Source organism: Mixophyes fleayi, chromosome 7, assembly GCF_038048845.1.
Source record: "Mixophyes fleayi isolate aMixFle1 chromosome 7, aMixFle1.hap1, whole genome shotgun sequence".
NCBI lineage: Eukaryota > Metazoa > Chordata > Amphibia > Anura > Limnodynastidae > Mixophyes > Mixophyes fleayi.
Genome location: NC_134408.1, coordinates 127,779,055 through 127,793,999, shown reverse-complemented (window position 1 = coordinate 127,793,999; position 14,945 = coordinate 127,779,055). Strand labels below are relative to the sequence as shown.

Below are 14,945 nucleotides of genomic sequence, written 5' to 3'. Positions count from 1 at the left end.
GCGATTGGCTAAAAATAACTGAGATTGACAGGGACAGAGCCTAACGGTGCACCGCATGTGGCCACGCCCCCTCGACGGACCCCCTCCCAAAAGGCTGCCTGCAAAAGTAGGCAAGTATGAGTAAACGGTGGTTACATAGAACATAGAGTATCAAGTAATGCTCCCAAATACTTATTTATTATTATGTGTAGTGTTCTTTTGAGTTCCAACGGCCTAATTTAGGGCTAGGAGCATATGTGCTCATGAACAAAACCATGTTGCAATGCAAGGGGTGCAAATGCATTTATTTTTTTGCATGCAGGGAAAATACTGGCTGCTTTTTCATGTAGTACACAAACACTGGACAGTTTTATTTTTACACTGCAATTTAGAGTTGAGCTAGGACACGCCCTCTCCCAACTCTAAATCTGTCTGCACATTTTACATTTACACTATATAAATTTGCACAGCACTATAACTGTCTTTTATTAAATTATTTTCTGTTATAGAGATAGGTTTACAACAATGTCCCCTGTGTCTTCCCTTATTAGTCTGTAAAGGAGCTACTTAAACATAGCTGCACCCTAAAACAAGTTCTAGCCTTCTCTGCTTTGTGTAGTATGCTGTATCTTGACAGCTTTGCAGTGTGACTATGTTTACACACACTTTTCCATCTTCAGCATAAAAGCAATAAAAATTTTAAATCTGTTAAAAGGGACTACAAAGTTTTGAATAAACTTTCGTTGAAACCCATAGAGCCCAAAAAAAACTCTTACTTGCAATTTATTAGATGGGGCCAGTTTCTGACACAATCAATTTTGTCTAGTTGTGGTTTAAACACTCACCAACCAACCACTTAACTCAAGTACTGTGCTTCTTCTAAATTAATTTAATATTTTTGGGATTAGGAGACAAATCTGCTTTTTACAGAGAGTTGAATACTGCTTCTACTTTCTGTTTACCAGTCGTCGCTCTAGATGACGAATTCATATAAATATTCAGCAGCATAATTGAGGAGTGAGCATAAAACCTTACCCATAATCCTCTGAAAACTAACTGAAAAAATTGTGTAATCTAAATGACAAAACTGTGAACCTGAAAAGGCCCTGTGGAGCAACAAAAGCCGTTAAGGTTTTTATTCTTTCTGTTAAACTGATCTGCAAATATCCTTTACTTAAATCTAAGATACTGATGAACTTATTTCTTTGTCTAATTATGAACTTTGACATTAGGGATTGAATAAGCATCACATTTTTACATTTAATTGACTTTTTATTTACTTTTCCAAAAATTATTACAAAATCTTGTATAACCATCTAGTTTGGGGACTAAGACAATGGTACTAGACCATTTACTGTTTGACTCTTCCATTATGCCCTCTAATAACCTATTTTCGATAATCTTTACATATGACTTTGTAACAGAATTGTATCCAGTTGTTCTTCCAGAGAAAACAGCTGTTTATTGAAATCATATTAAGTGGAAAATCTGAGACTCTGTAAGATGTTAGGGTACTCAAACATCGCTTTCAGAGGTGCGAGAAAAATTAAGCTATGTTTTATGTACCACAAGAACACATCACACAAGGCTCCAACTGGACCTCGTGCTAAATTGAATCTGCCCATAAGAGTCTCTTCTATTTGTCTAACAGTTAGTTCTTTGGAAACTATGACCTCCAAACATTACCAGCTGGACAGGTTAGTTTGTTTCCTGTAAAGCATAAAAGACTTACAAACTTTCTCTAGGGGGTAAATGTATTAAGCTGCGAGCTTCCATCGGGTTTGAAATATGGAGATGTTGCCTATAGCAGCCAATCAGATTCTAGCTATCAGTAGCATGCACTAAATAAAGATAACTAGAATTTGATTGGTTGCTATAGGCAACATCTCCACATTTTAAACCTGCCGGAAACTCGCAGCTTGATACTTTTACCCCCTGGTATTCAGAGGTTTACAGTATGGTAAACCTGTTTCTTTATCTTACAGTCCGATTGTTTTGCATTGTAATTGCCTTTGTCTACTCTGTCTGTGGGCCCAAAGGTTGGGAGAAGAAACATCACCATTTAATGGCTGGAAGCCCAAGTCAATGCTTTCCTATTATTTAATAATAGTTGAGCACAGTTGGCTTTCTCAATATGAACCCTCACAATGGGAGTGACTGATTCTATTCATCTGACAGATATGTTTAATTACAGTTGGGACATAGCACAGTTCTTCTTCCTAGAAGTAAATCCCGTCAAGGCACAGGGTATTTTAAACAGCAATCTTTAGGTTTAGGGAAATGCATAGTCAATTATATCCAAGAATGTACTGTTATTCTTGAGTTGACTTCTCTAAAAAGTCCCACCTAATTCATACCTATATGCTTAAAAGGCTTATCAATGATGAGAATTGGTATCCTAAGGGCTTTTGCGCTCTTCATATATCCCCAACAAGACAAACGGTTTATTACCACTTGGATTAGGGTCTATAAAAATGCTTTGCACAACATGAGTCTATCATACTACACTACATTTTTACCATCAACTCCAAAAGACATAAAAATACAGTTTTTGTTAACCAACACTCATATACTTTATATGCATTCATGAGATTATCTTCCATAATCTCATGAATGCATATAACAATCATTGAAGGTAAAACAAAACATCAGTCCCTTTAAATCAAAGTTTATTTTTTTATCGGAAATTCTCTGTGTTGTATAAGCAGCTCTGGGCTCATTTTCTTTACCGCTGAACCAGTAACTTCTTCGGAACTCTGAGGCAAGAACCCTAAAGATCTCAGAATTGCTGTTATCTTGTTACAGCTACAAATCACGTACAGCATGACAGCTCTTAACAAAAGACATTATCTTGTCAATGCTGGTTGGAGCATTATGTCCTCCCCACAGAAGACTTGTGGTAAGGCATGTACAAACCTGTTCAGCACAACAAATGCCTCCATTCTGTAAATTGTGTTACTCTCTGGCTTTAGCCACTTTTTCCCAGGTGTTGACAAATAGTTGTGATCTTGCAGTTGCTTTATACCTCCACGGAAGGAATCTTTGTACTGTAGCTGCAGGTATCACTCCTGGCCAATCAAAACATTCTACCTGCAGCTTCTGGTAGTCATTGGCTGCCTCCTGGTTGAGCTTCGCTGATTATTAATGGAGTTATAATTGAAGCCTATTTAGCAGGTCCTCAGGCCTCTTATTGGCCACACGCTCAAATGACTAGATGCAGGCTTCCACGTCATCATCAATAAATATCTTTTGCAATACAAGATTAGCCCATATTGGACCAGTTACTCTCTCTAGGATTACACTACAGTCCCCACTCCCTATATTTGGCAGTAAACTCTGCAAAGTGATCTGGGTTTGTGCCATCTGTGTAGTTAATAGATTTTTTTTGTCTCAATTTGGAGCTTTGGAGCTTTTTAATTGTACAGCTCTGTCTCTTGGTGCTTATTCTAGCATCTACTGTGTAGCATCACACTGAGACTTATTAAGTGCTGATTAGTTTCCTGTTAAACAGCAGAGGCATTAAACAATGTTTTTAACACATCATTCATGGTCCCCCCCTTCCAGTCTCCTTTAAACATGCAAAAAAACAGAGACAAGACTTATCACATCACTTGTGAGAAATAGTTGTGAGCCTCCTGGATGGGGGTGCTCTGTAAGTGGTGGGTAGGGTGTCTAGACTACAGAGCAAATGGTAATCATCAGCAATACATTTAATTGTAGTGCTCTTAGCTCTACATACAGCATTTAACCCTAGATATATGCCCCCCAGGAAGCAAAACATGAGTCCCATTTATCTTTAGCTGGGCATAGATTTCCGTGGGCAGGGGGGGATACTTAGAAATCATCATAATCATTTATTTATATAGCGTCACGAATTCCACAGTGCTGTACAGAGAACTCATTCACATCAGTCCCTGCCCCATTAGAAATGGGCTAAAACAGCCTCAATATTCCCAATCTTGGCTTCTACGAAAACCTAGGGTTGGGTATATCAAGGTAGTGGTACCCCATAATATAAGCACTACATTACACAAAATATAAAACAGACAGTATACATACGTGTCTACAAATAAAAAAAAATTAAAAAAAAGTTGAATGAGGTACCTTTCTTTCCAACAGACCTTCAGCTAATAACCATGGTATGGAAATCTATCTATTCTACAAACTTTTGTTTGTAAGATGTGTGAAAAATGTGCCACCTTGTGGAAACTGCATTCCATACATGGGTTATAAAGAAATCACATTTTTGTAAAATAATTCTTCTAAAAAGAAACAAAATGAAGGTATGATTTGTGTGGGTACGACACAGAGAAAAATGAGTATGTCAATGATGATGGAATGTGACCAGCCCCAAAACGGATCAGCACAGGGGTGAAAACAGCAGCAGAGGTTAAAGGTGGTATGGACCCTTTACAGTAACCTTTCCAGCCCTTGGCATTTTACCAAGGTAACAGCACAAATAATTCAGCATAAGTAAACAAATCAAATATCAGATGAAACTCTGGCACCAGTAGGTTTGTAGTTTAGTTTCCCCTGTCTCTATCAGACTCTTTGATTCACTCCTTTGGACATTTGCAGCCATTCTTCCCCTTTTTACCTTGTTAGACTATCTACAAAGCAGCTATTTAAACCCTGTGTAGGCCAACCCAAAATGAACTAATTTTAGTTTTCTCTGATTAGTGCAATATACTGTAACTTGACAGTGTTCTGTTTGTACACAACATTCCATCTTCAGCATTCTTGCAATCTATCACAGTGCTAGCTGTTAATCCCAGCAACACCCGACTTGTAAATTGGAGAAGTACTAAATATAACATACATATTTAAAATGCTGTACTTCTCAGCTAATCACCTGCTAAGATATTTTGCTGCACACAGTAAAGCAATGTGTATCCAGATGTGATGCTTTCCTGAAGTAAATATGTTTCATTGTTACTAACATGATATAATATTCATGGCAATTAGAACTAATAAATCTCATCATAATTTGTAATTCATTGAAAACACTTAGTAATCATTTATTTTTCTTTCCTTTCTTGCATATTTTTTGAAAAAAGTACAACCGGATTAATGACAGCTCAGCCAATTTATAAGAAATCCTGCAGCTCCCTCTGCTGGTAGAAATTATATATGGCATTTCATTTTAGAAATGTTTATTTGTTCTGAGCCTAACACAAATATTTGTGTTTCCTGTATTAAGCTTCAATTTTAATTATTTTTCAAAATAGAATAAAGTTCATGTTTATTTTTTGCTTCAAGGTTTACCAGTGAATTAAAAACAAATAACTGTGTCCTGTATGGAGTGCTTACATAGAGGAGTTATGAGTTACTTTCCGTTTGTGACATGATTTATTAAAGTACTGAAACTGTAATGGTAAGTGGCACTCCTTATCTGCTGCACCACTTTGCAAATCCCTAAATTGGCTCACTGTGTCCTCCAGAGTTCAATTCAAATTAATCACCCTTACCTACAAAGCCCTCAACAACACCACCCCTTTATACTTCTCAAATCTGTTATCAAAATACTCTCCCTCCCGCCCTCTTAGATCTACCTCTGACCTGCGCCTTGTCTAGACTCTGGTAACCACCTCTCACTTTGGCCTACAAGACTTCTCCCGTGCTGCTCCCCACTTATGGAATTCCTTACCATGCCCAATCAGGCTGCCCCACACCTTCAAATCTTTAGAAGCTCACTGAAAACCCATCTCTTTATTAGAACTTAACTTATCACACTAATACACCCTCACATCTATCCCAATCTCCACTCTGAACCACACTCACTCCTCGTTTCAGCTGTGCCCTCTTCCACTTAGAATATAGGGCCTGATTCATTAAGGATCTTAAATGAAGAGGCATCTTATTTCAGTATCCTGGAGAAAACCATGTTACAATGGAAGGGGTGCTAATTAGTATTCTGTTTTGCACATAAGTTAAATACTGACTGTGTTTTCATGTAGCACACAAATACTTGATAGCTTATTTGTACACTGAAATTTAAAGTTGATATTTGTGTGCTACATGAAAAAACAGTCAGTATTTCATTTATGTGCAAAACAGAATGCAAATTTGCACCCCTTGCATTGTAACATGGTTTTGTCCAGGAGACTGAAATAAGATACCTCTTCATTTAAGATCCTTAATGAATCAGGCCCATAATCTCTCTCATGATTGGGGCCCTCCATACCCTTTGTTTTCATGTCTGCATTTGTTTTGTCTACCTTATATGTCCCTGTTTAATCTATGTCCTGCTTTCCCTACTGTACAGCTCTGCAGAGCACTTGTGTCACCTTACAAATCTATGATAATAATAATAAAGTGACTAAATACTATATTTTGTACAAACTATATAAACAAGTTTTTTGCTTCCAGTGTAGATTTGGTGATAGAATGTTAGTAGAATGTTTACATTACTTGTGTGGTCACTTATGTGTTGTGATTGCACACAAAGGAGCTATTTTTGGACACTATAAGGTAACAAATACAAGAATGTTAATACTTCTATGTAACTTTTAATGTGAATTTGACATGGGTCTGAGCACCTTATAGTATTTAACCTTAAACTTCCCCTTGCCTAGGATGTCCTCAGTTTTGAAGTGGGCGGGGACAGAACCCCACCAGAGCCTCTAGATACATGGGACAGTTTGTATACCCTCCATGTGTAAAAATCGGAACTGTGCTTTGAGAATTTGCAACTTGATCAAAGAGTGTTAAAATCTTGATTAATTATCTCAACTAATTCAAAACTAGTGAAATTGGAACTGTAAGCTGCTAAATACAACACATATTTTGTGCCAACTATGCAACCAACATCTCTGTTTTCAGTTGGCAGGATTTGTAAGTCTTGAAATATCACTTATCATATATTCCAAAAACGTACATGTACCCAACTGTGAGAGAGTTTCCTTCTATAATGTTATTGTTTGATAATGCTAATTAAGCTTTCTTCTATGTCATCATGTTTTTTTGTTGGTTTTCTTTTGTATATAGGTTTTATAAAATTGGGCATAATATCAACAATATGTTGCAGGTAGAACAGGAAGATAGAATCAGTGATGAAACTATAACTATTGGAGGTGAGGGTGCTCAGCTATGCCCATTCATGCACTACGCTGGCCCCCATGCACCTCCTGTCCCCATTTGGGCTTCACTGTACATGCGCCAGTCCCCACTGAAGCTCAAAAGTGCAGAATGGGAGTCTGTGGGGAATGGAAATGCTTAGCCACCTCCCCAAAATTTTGCTAGGGGATCTGGCGATTGCATGTCATGCACCTGGGCAGAATTGTTACGCTTTAAGTCATCGTCTGTCCCAAGGTCATAATTGGAGCTCAGCAACCAAAGTGTATAATACTGGACCCAAATATTAATGCATAAAAAAAACTTTTTGTATGTAAGAACTTTTCACAAATTCTAATAACCTTCCCACTAGTAAAAGATCAAGAGGAGACAAGCATGTGTGCCGTCTTGCCTATAGATGTCATATGTCCAGCAACTAACAGGACCATTTGACAACATTTTTTTACAGCTTAGTTGGAGTGCAGGGTCACAGGGCAATTTATAGTTTTTGGCTCTTGTGTTAATTTTGGAAGTAAATGTAAAAGTAAAAAAAAATGTGTACCCACTGTTTTACTGAATAATTGGAACCCATATCACCTCCCATTCCATCAAGTAGCGTAGGAAAGAATCCCCATCTGCTGTCAGTAATGAATAAATGATATTGCAAGAGGGACATCCACTGAAGATGACCACAACTGAGGTTAGGTGTGAGGATGAGAAAGAGCTTTTGCAAAACAAGAGCTCTATCGCAAACTTTTAGGATGGAGCTCAATATAGGATGAGGCATAAGGCAGGTGTGTTTCAAGGCATGGTTCCAAATTTCTTTCAAATGAAACCCATAATTTGGAGGATTTAGTGGTGCCAGTCTAACGTCCTCAAGAGGTGCGGTTTGTCCTAGTTTTCCAGGTCAGTTTGGATAGTTGTTAATAGTGGAAGAATATTTAAAGAATACGGAGACTCCAGACTACCTAGCCGTATACCCTGCTACTTATTACGGGAACAATGCCATTTAAAGGGAAAAGAAGAAGCAAACTGTGATAGATCAGGTGTAATGTCATTCACAATCACTCTGATTAAAGGGTTAATAATAAGGCCCTCAAAACAGCTTTGTATATGTGTCCCTATGCTTAGAGCAATCAGGTAGCACTTAAGATTGTTAAAGATTTGTACATGAGTTCATTTAACTATTATTCTTTGAATTATATAATCGCTCAGGTAGTATTTAAGATATGTGAAAAAGAACCCCAATCCATTCTTACCAATCCCAAAAACTCAGCACCATCAGAAACACATCTTAACGAGCATTTCAAATCACTGACATAAGGAATGTAAACAGTTAAGCAAAGTCTTACCAAAGCCAGTTATTAAGCCAGATGCTCTAGCAGAGAAATGGGATTTATCCCATGACCAGAACGTTATAAACCCATTTATGTTCCACCTACATATGCTCTTCTACCACTGGCTTGGTTCCCCTGGTTCACAAAGTGGTTAGAGAGACCCTTAGGCCTCAAAGGCCCTGTCCATCTCAGCATGTTATACCATTTAAAATATACCCTGTATAGTAGCATTTAGATCTTCATCCCAGTTGCTCCAGGGAGCTCCTGGATCTGAACGTTTTTGTACGTTGGTTTTCATATCCTTCATTCACTGGTTAATCTCTCTCAGATCACTGAGTCATACAGAGAAAGTACTGACATCGGGTCACCTTCAGTTTCAGAAAGTTCTTTTTTTACTTTGCCCTTCTTCTTACACCCTCCCATATTCAGACATTTACTAATTTTCAGCGGGTTTCCCACCATTTATATATTCTCCCTGTTCAGCATCAAGCCACATGCCCATGTTTACTTTCTCAAATAAATACGATTATCTTAATAATATTAAGAAAATAAACACTACGAGCTTGAGTCATTAAGTAGAGCAAAGCATAAAAAAAGGAGTAACTTTGCATCTGGGCAAAACCATGTTACATTGGAGGGGGAGGTAAATTTAAAATGTGGGGACAGATTTAAAGTTTGGGAACGGCATGTCCTAGATCAACTTTAAATTTCAGTGTAAAAATAAAGCTAGCAAGTGTGCTAGATGAAAAAACAAACAGTATTTAACTTATGTGCAAAATAATAAACTAATTTGCACCCCTTGCATTGTAACATGGTTTGTCCTGGAGAACATTTACTCCTTTTTTTGCCTTACGTTCCTTAATGACTCAGGCCCAATGTATCAAAAATAGGATGTCTTCCCTTCAACCCCTTTGCAGTAATTACATTATTTTGAATTAAGACTTAGGGGGATATTTACTGAACTGCGGAAAGTGGAGATGTTGCCTATAGCAACCAATCAGATTATAGCTTTCATTTTGTAGAATGTACTAAGTAAATGATAACGAGAATCTGATTGGTTGCTAAAGGCAACATCTACACTTTTCCAAACCCGCAGTTTAGTAAATATAACCCCTTAGATGTTATGCCTCTTATTCAGATGAATCTGTAAATTGTCATGCTAAAATCAAGATTTGTATATACAATTATACATATACAGCTACACAATTCTACTCAAGATGTTTTCCTGCCCAATCTAATCTATTTCAAACCAATCTTTTCAATCTTGGGACAAAGGGCAACTAAGTGATTTATCCATGATCACAAGGACTAAGGATCTTAACAATCATCTGTAGCAAGTCATCTGCTGTGCTTGTAACCAGAGAGCTACTTCATCTCTGTGAAGGGTTTATCCACCTTAAACAACTTAATGTAACTGTAATCGGTATGAGTACCTGGGTAAGAGTTCTAAGTAGCCACTCGCCAGACAACATGTGTTTTGAAATTACGTGTTTTCTTCCACAAGTTTCCAGATACCTGTCTTCTGTCTTTACCGTAGCCATTGGCTCGGCTTGTGAACTCGGACCAGGTGCAATTACTGGATATGCAATTGCTTTATATATGAAAGATGCGCCATTCCCTTTTCCACACCTTTAATCCTAACCTAACAGTCTACTCCTCAAGTCTAAGCTTATCACCTGCCCCACATCTCCCCTCTCCTCCTAATTTATGTACGTGAACGGCAAGGAGACCGTAAGAATTGACCAACTGACTCTCTTTTTTAAAGCTGTTCACATATGTCGTAGAATTGCTAGGCACTAGCCTGCATAGGAACTATTTCAGTGTCACTTGACACAACACTCTTATATTAGCCTTAGTTTGTCAGGAGCAGGTCAAAGTGGGAAAGTTGCTGTGTGAGCTAGTTCTTGACTATGCTTCACAGACTGGTTAAGACTGTTTTGACCATTATTAAAAAAAAAACCAACACATTCCAGTACACAGCATTCCAAAACACCATATTAAAAAAACAGAACAGAAATATGTAACAGAGAGCACACTGTTTGCAATACAGTATATTTCAGATGCCACAGGGTACAAATAACACTACTAAACAAATATTTATAGAGAATATTTTAGGAACTTCACGGACGGATGATGTATTTGATGCATAATCTCACAGCAGTATGACCTGTCCCTAAAGACCTTATTACGCCCAGCTACAAATATGTATTTTGAATAACTGTGCTATGAAAGAAAACAATATCAAAATATCAAGGTAAAGTTTTAACTCCTGAGATCAGTTACACTAACATGTTGCTGGTTGAATGAGGTTATACACTGTGACATTGTACGTGAGCACACAGTCCCTGCCCTTGATGTAGAAGTTTGTGACGCAGAGCAAACCACTGGATGCTGTGTCGTTCTAAGGATAGCTAGATGATAAACGGTAAAGTGTATGCATTGCCAACGTTTCCCAGCAGGAAATTATTTTCTCATAAGCCACATTATTTACAGCCAATATTATCTAAAAAGATGTTTATTTTATCTTTATATATTCATCACTTTGGGATAATGCTGGATATCCACAGATGTTGCAAACAGTGCAAAAATGCATAAATAATCAGCACAAAACATAATTTTATAGTATAGCTATTGTGATGAGTTTGTATATTCTCCCCGTGTTTGCGCGAGTTTCCTCCGGGTGCTCCAGTTTCCTCCCACACTCCAAAAACGGTTAATTGGCTGCTAACAAATTGACCATAGTCTGTGTGTGTGTTAGGGAATTTAGACTGTAAGCCCCAATGGGGCAGGAACTGATGTGAGTTCTCTGTACAGCGCTGCGGAATCAGTGACACTATATAAATAAATGATGATTAAGATGATGATGATGATGATAGTCTTGAAAAGACACCGATATTACCTGTATAGCATTAGATAGAATTCCCACTTATACAAACCCTTTTCTCTTTATTATGTCCCCTCTTGTTTGGGCAAAGTAGCTGTGTCCCAAACACCAAAGTATTGCTTAGCTACTTGCTATTATAAGATCAGGGGGGCAGGCTGGGATGGGGGGCATCTGCCACCCAGGCCGGTCCAATAGTGGGCTACCTTGGCCTGGTTCACTGGGCCACCTGCATTTTTTTTCCATTAAAATAGACTTCTTAGTCAAGTCTTGCCCCTTAGGCTAAAATTTGCCAGCTCTCCCCTGTATAAGACCCAGAGAAGCTCTTGCACATCACACCTTAAAACATGTGGACGCCACTAAAATCCTATGCCTATATTATAACATGTTAACATGCAGTTGTGTAAAAACAAAATTTTAAAATATAGGTTTTCCACTATTAGAGCTAAGTAAAGTTAAAAAGAAAAAAAAGCCACAAAGAACAAGTTATACTATATATTATAAGGTACGTATATTTGTTATCGATTTAAATGAAAGATCACCAAAATATGTACAGATATATTTGTGTGGTTATACTAATCGTGTGAAACCAACAAAGGGCAGACTGATGACTAAACTCTATTTTGTAGCATTTATGTTATTTTTCTCATATTAAAAAGATATATATATTTATCACAATATGCTATGAAAAAAGCACAAGTTGTACTATAAATATAATAATATAGCAATATAAAATTCAAAAAGATAGAATAGAATACGAAATTTAAAAAGTAAATTTCACTCTATTTGACACGATCCATTAATGAGAAATCTTGCCTAGGTACCCGAGGCGAAAAATGATTACAGAACTCTGGCAGAGAAATTCAAAGTCTACCGCTGTGATTACAAACCGCTATTTCACCCCCTTTTTGAACCTCCCAGTTCTGGAGGACTGGAGCTTGGAGTAAAAAAAATAAACATATCGTAATTAAATGTATCATAAAAGTGCTGAGGACTTCAAAACATTCCCTCTTCATTTTAGCCCAGGAGACAGATTAGGGGGTAAATGTATCAAACCTTCTAAAAAGGAAAGGTGGAGATGTTGCTATAGCAACCAATCAGATTCTATTATTTATCTAGTACATTCTACAGAATGATTGCTGATTGGCTGCTATAGCAACATCTCAACCTTTCCTTTTCAGAAGGTTTGATACATTTACCCCTTGGAGTAAGATTTACTATAGGTTTGCCAAAATACATGTTTTTGCCATGTTGGACATACTTAATATTTATTAGGGTGCAGGTTATCAATTCAAAATGCATTTGTGCCATCACTGAAGTAAGGTTTCTAACAGGTTCCAAGTGTATTGATAGATTTGAGTCTCAATTATATTTGTTAAATGCCACAAAATAATTGTGACAACAGGTACTCCTTAAATATTTAAAAAAGGATGAGATTATCCAATAAATAATGAATACAGGATTTTTAATGTACTATTTCAAAGTCAATCCATGGTGACAGGTCAAATTTAAGACATGTAAGTCCGTGGCTCATTACACCGACAAGTGAATGACAATGTAAACATCAAGCAAATGGAATCTTTCTCTTTCAGAGGATACCACTATACAGGACTTTTATTGTTAGAATCACAGTAAACAGTAGGCAGGTCAGATGGATATATGGAATAATCAGCAGCATTGTCAGAGAAAGGTGCTTGTTATCTTATGGATACAAAGCAAGAGATATGTATATTAGATGGTACACTGATAAGACACTTTGGTAGCAATGATGATAATGAGAAGACACATGGCTCTGGGCAATGGAAAGCATTAACCTATATCACAGGCAGAGTAAAATGGAAAACAGTTAATTCATAGTTGCCTACTCTCCCGGAATGTCCGGGAGACTCCCGAATTTTTCTCAGTTCTCCCGGACTCCCGAGAGAGCAGGCAAAAATCCCGGATCCAGCGTCTCCCCGTTGTTGTAGATGGTGGGGGCGGGGCTAACCGCGGCATCGTGGTCCCGCCCCCTGCTGCGATTGGCCAGAATGTCTCATGATTGACAGGGGGCGGAGCCAAACGGCGCATCCCCGCGTGGCCACGCCCCCTCAACGGACCCCCTCCCGGACGGCTGTCTTTAAAAGTTGGTAAGTATGAGTTAATTTGTACCTACATAGAAATGGATATTAAGCTTGAAAGAATAATATATATGAATACTCATCACTCTGCTAAGGTGCCAATTACAAATGAGCTGCTCTGATATATTTGAGCTGTTTTGTCATTTATTTTGAGTAAAGAACAATCCATGATTTGCAACCAAGTAACAAGTTAAACCATTCATGCCAATAGCCTGTCTGGGACAACCAGCTAGAACCTTTAGGTTAGTCTGTTATTAGTACCAATAGATAACAAGTACAAACAGGTAACTGTGATTCTTATATCACCAATAGGTAACTGTGATTCCTATATTACCAACAGGTAACTGTGATTCTTATATTACCAAAAGGTAACTGTGATTCTTATATCACCAACAGGTAACTGTGATTCTTATATTACCAAAAGGTAACTGTGATTCTTATATCACCAACAGGTAACTGTGATTCTTATATCACCAACAGGTAACTGTGATTCTTATATCACCAACAGGTAACTGTGATTCTTAGATCACCAACAGGCAACTGTGATTCTTATATCACCAACAGGTAACTGTGATTCTTATATCACCAACAGGTAACTGTGATTCTTATATCACCAACAGGCAACTGTGATTCTTATATCACCAACAGGTAACTGTGATTCTTATATTACCAAAAGGTAACTGTGATTCTTATATCACCAACAGGTAACTATGATTCTTATATCACCAACAGGTAACTGTGATTCTTATATCACCAACAGGTAACTGTGATTCTTATATCACCAACAGGTAACTGTGATTCTTATATCACCAACAGGCAACTGTGATTCTTATATCACCAACAGGTAACTGTGATTCTTATATCACCAACAGGCAACTGTGATTCTTATATCACCAACAGGTAACTGTGATTCTTATATCACCAATAGGTAACTGTGATTCCTATATTACCAACAGGTAACTGTGATTCTTATATTACCAAAAGGTAACTGTGATTCTTATATCAACAACAGGTAACTGCGATAGACTAATCTATTTCTAGTTGGTTGACTGCACACAGAACAGCCTTAAAGAGGCAATTCTATTTTTGCTTTTATTTGGGGAAAAATACTGTACAATTGATGTATGTTATGGCTCCACAATTTGAGAATGTTAGATTAGTGGACATCTTCCATTATTTTAATTTTTTTGAAGTTGGAACTGGACGCAATTTAACACCGAGGGGTTAAGTTGAATGCAAATATAATAGACTTTATTACATCTGAGCATGGGGACAAACCACTAACTAGTGCTTTGTGTGCTTGCCCAGAAGTACACAGCGTGTTATACGCCAAGAACACAATTTGCGTCCAATTTAACGTGAGCACCTGAATGAGGACAATCCCGAATCTCTGGGTAAATTTTTTACTCTCTGTCCATGAACACTTTCCCTGCCAGGGGCCCTTGCCAAGATTGCAACTCCCCAACATTTTCACATATACGTATTGCATTGATTTCACAGGAAATGACTATTTTTTTTTATTTTTTTTACTCTAGCCAAGGGAATTTTTCATTGTTTTTATCAGGACAGAAATTGATT

At 37.6% G+C, this 14,945-nt stretch overlaps 1 protein-coding gene across 3 annotated transcripts in view; it reads right to left on the bottom strand.

Moving 5' to 3' along the window:
• The window catches only part of STK39 (serine/threonine kinase 39), a 271,753-nt gene that overhangs the window by 171,104 nt on the left and 85,704 nt on the right, over positions 1 to 14,945 (bottom strand). The gene's annotated exons all lie outside the window — the stretch shown is intronic.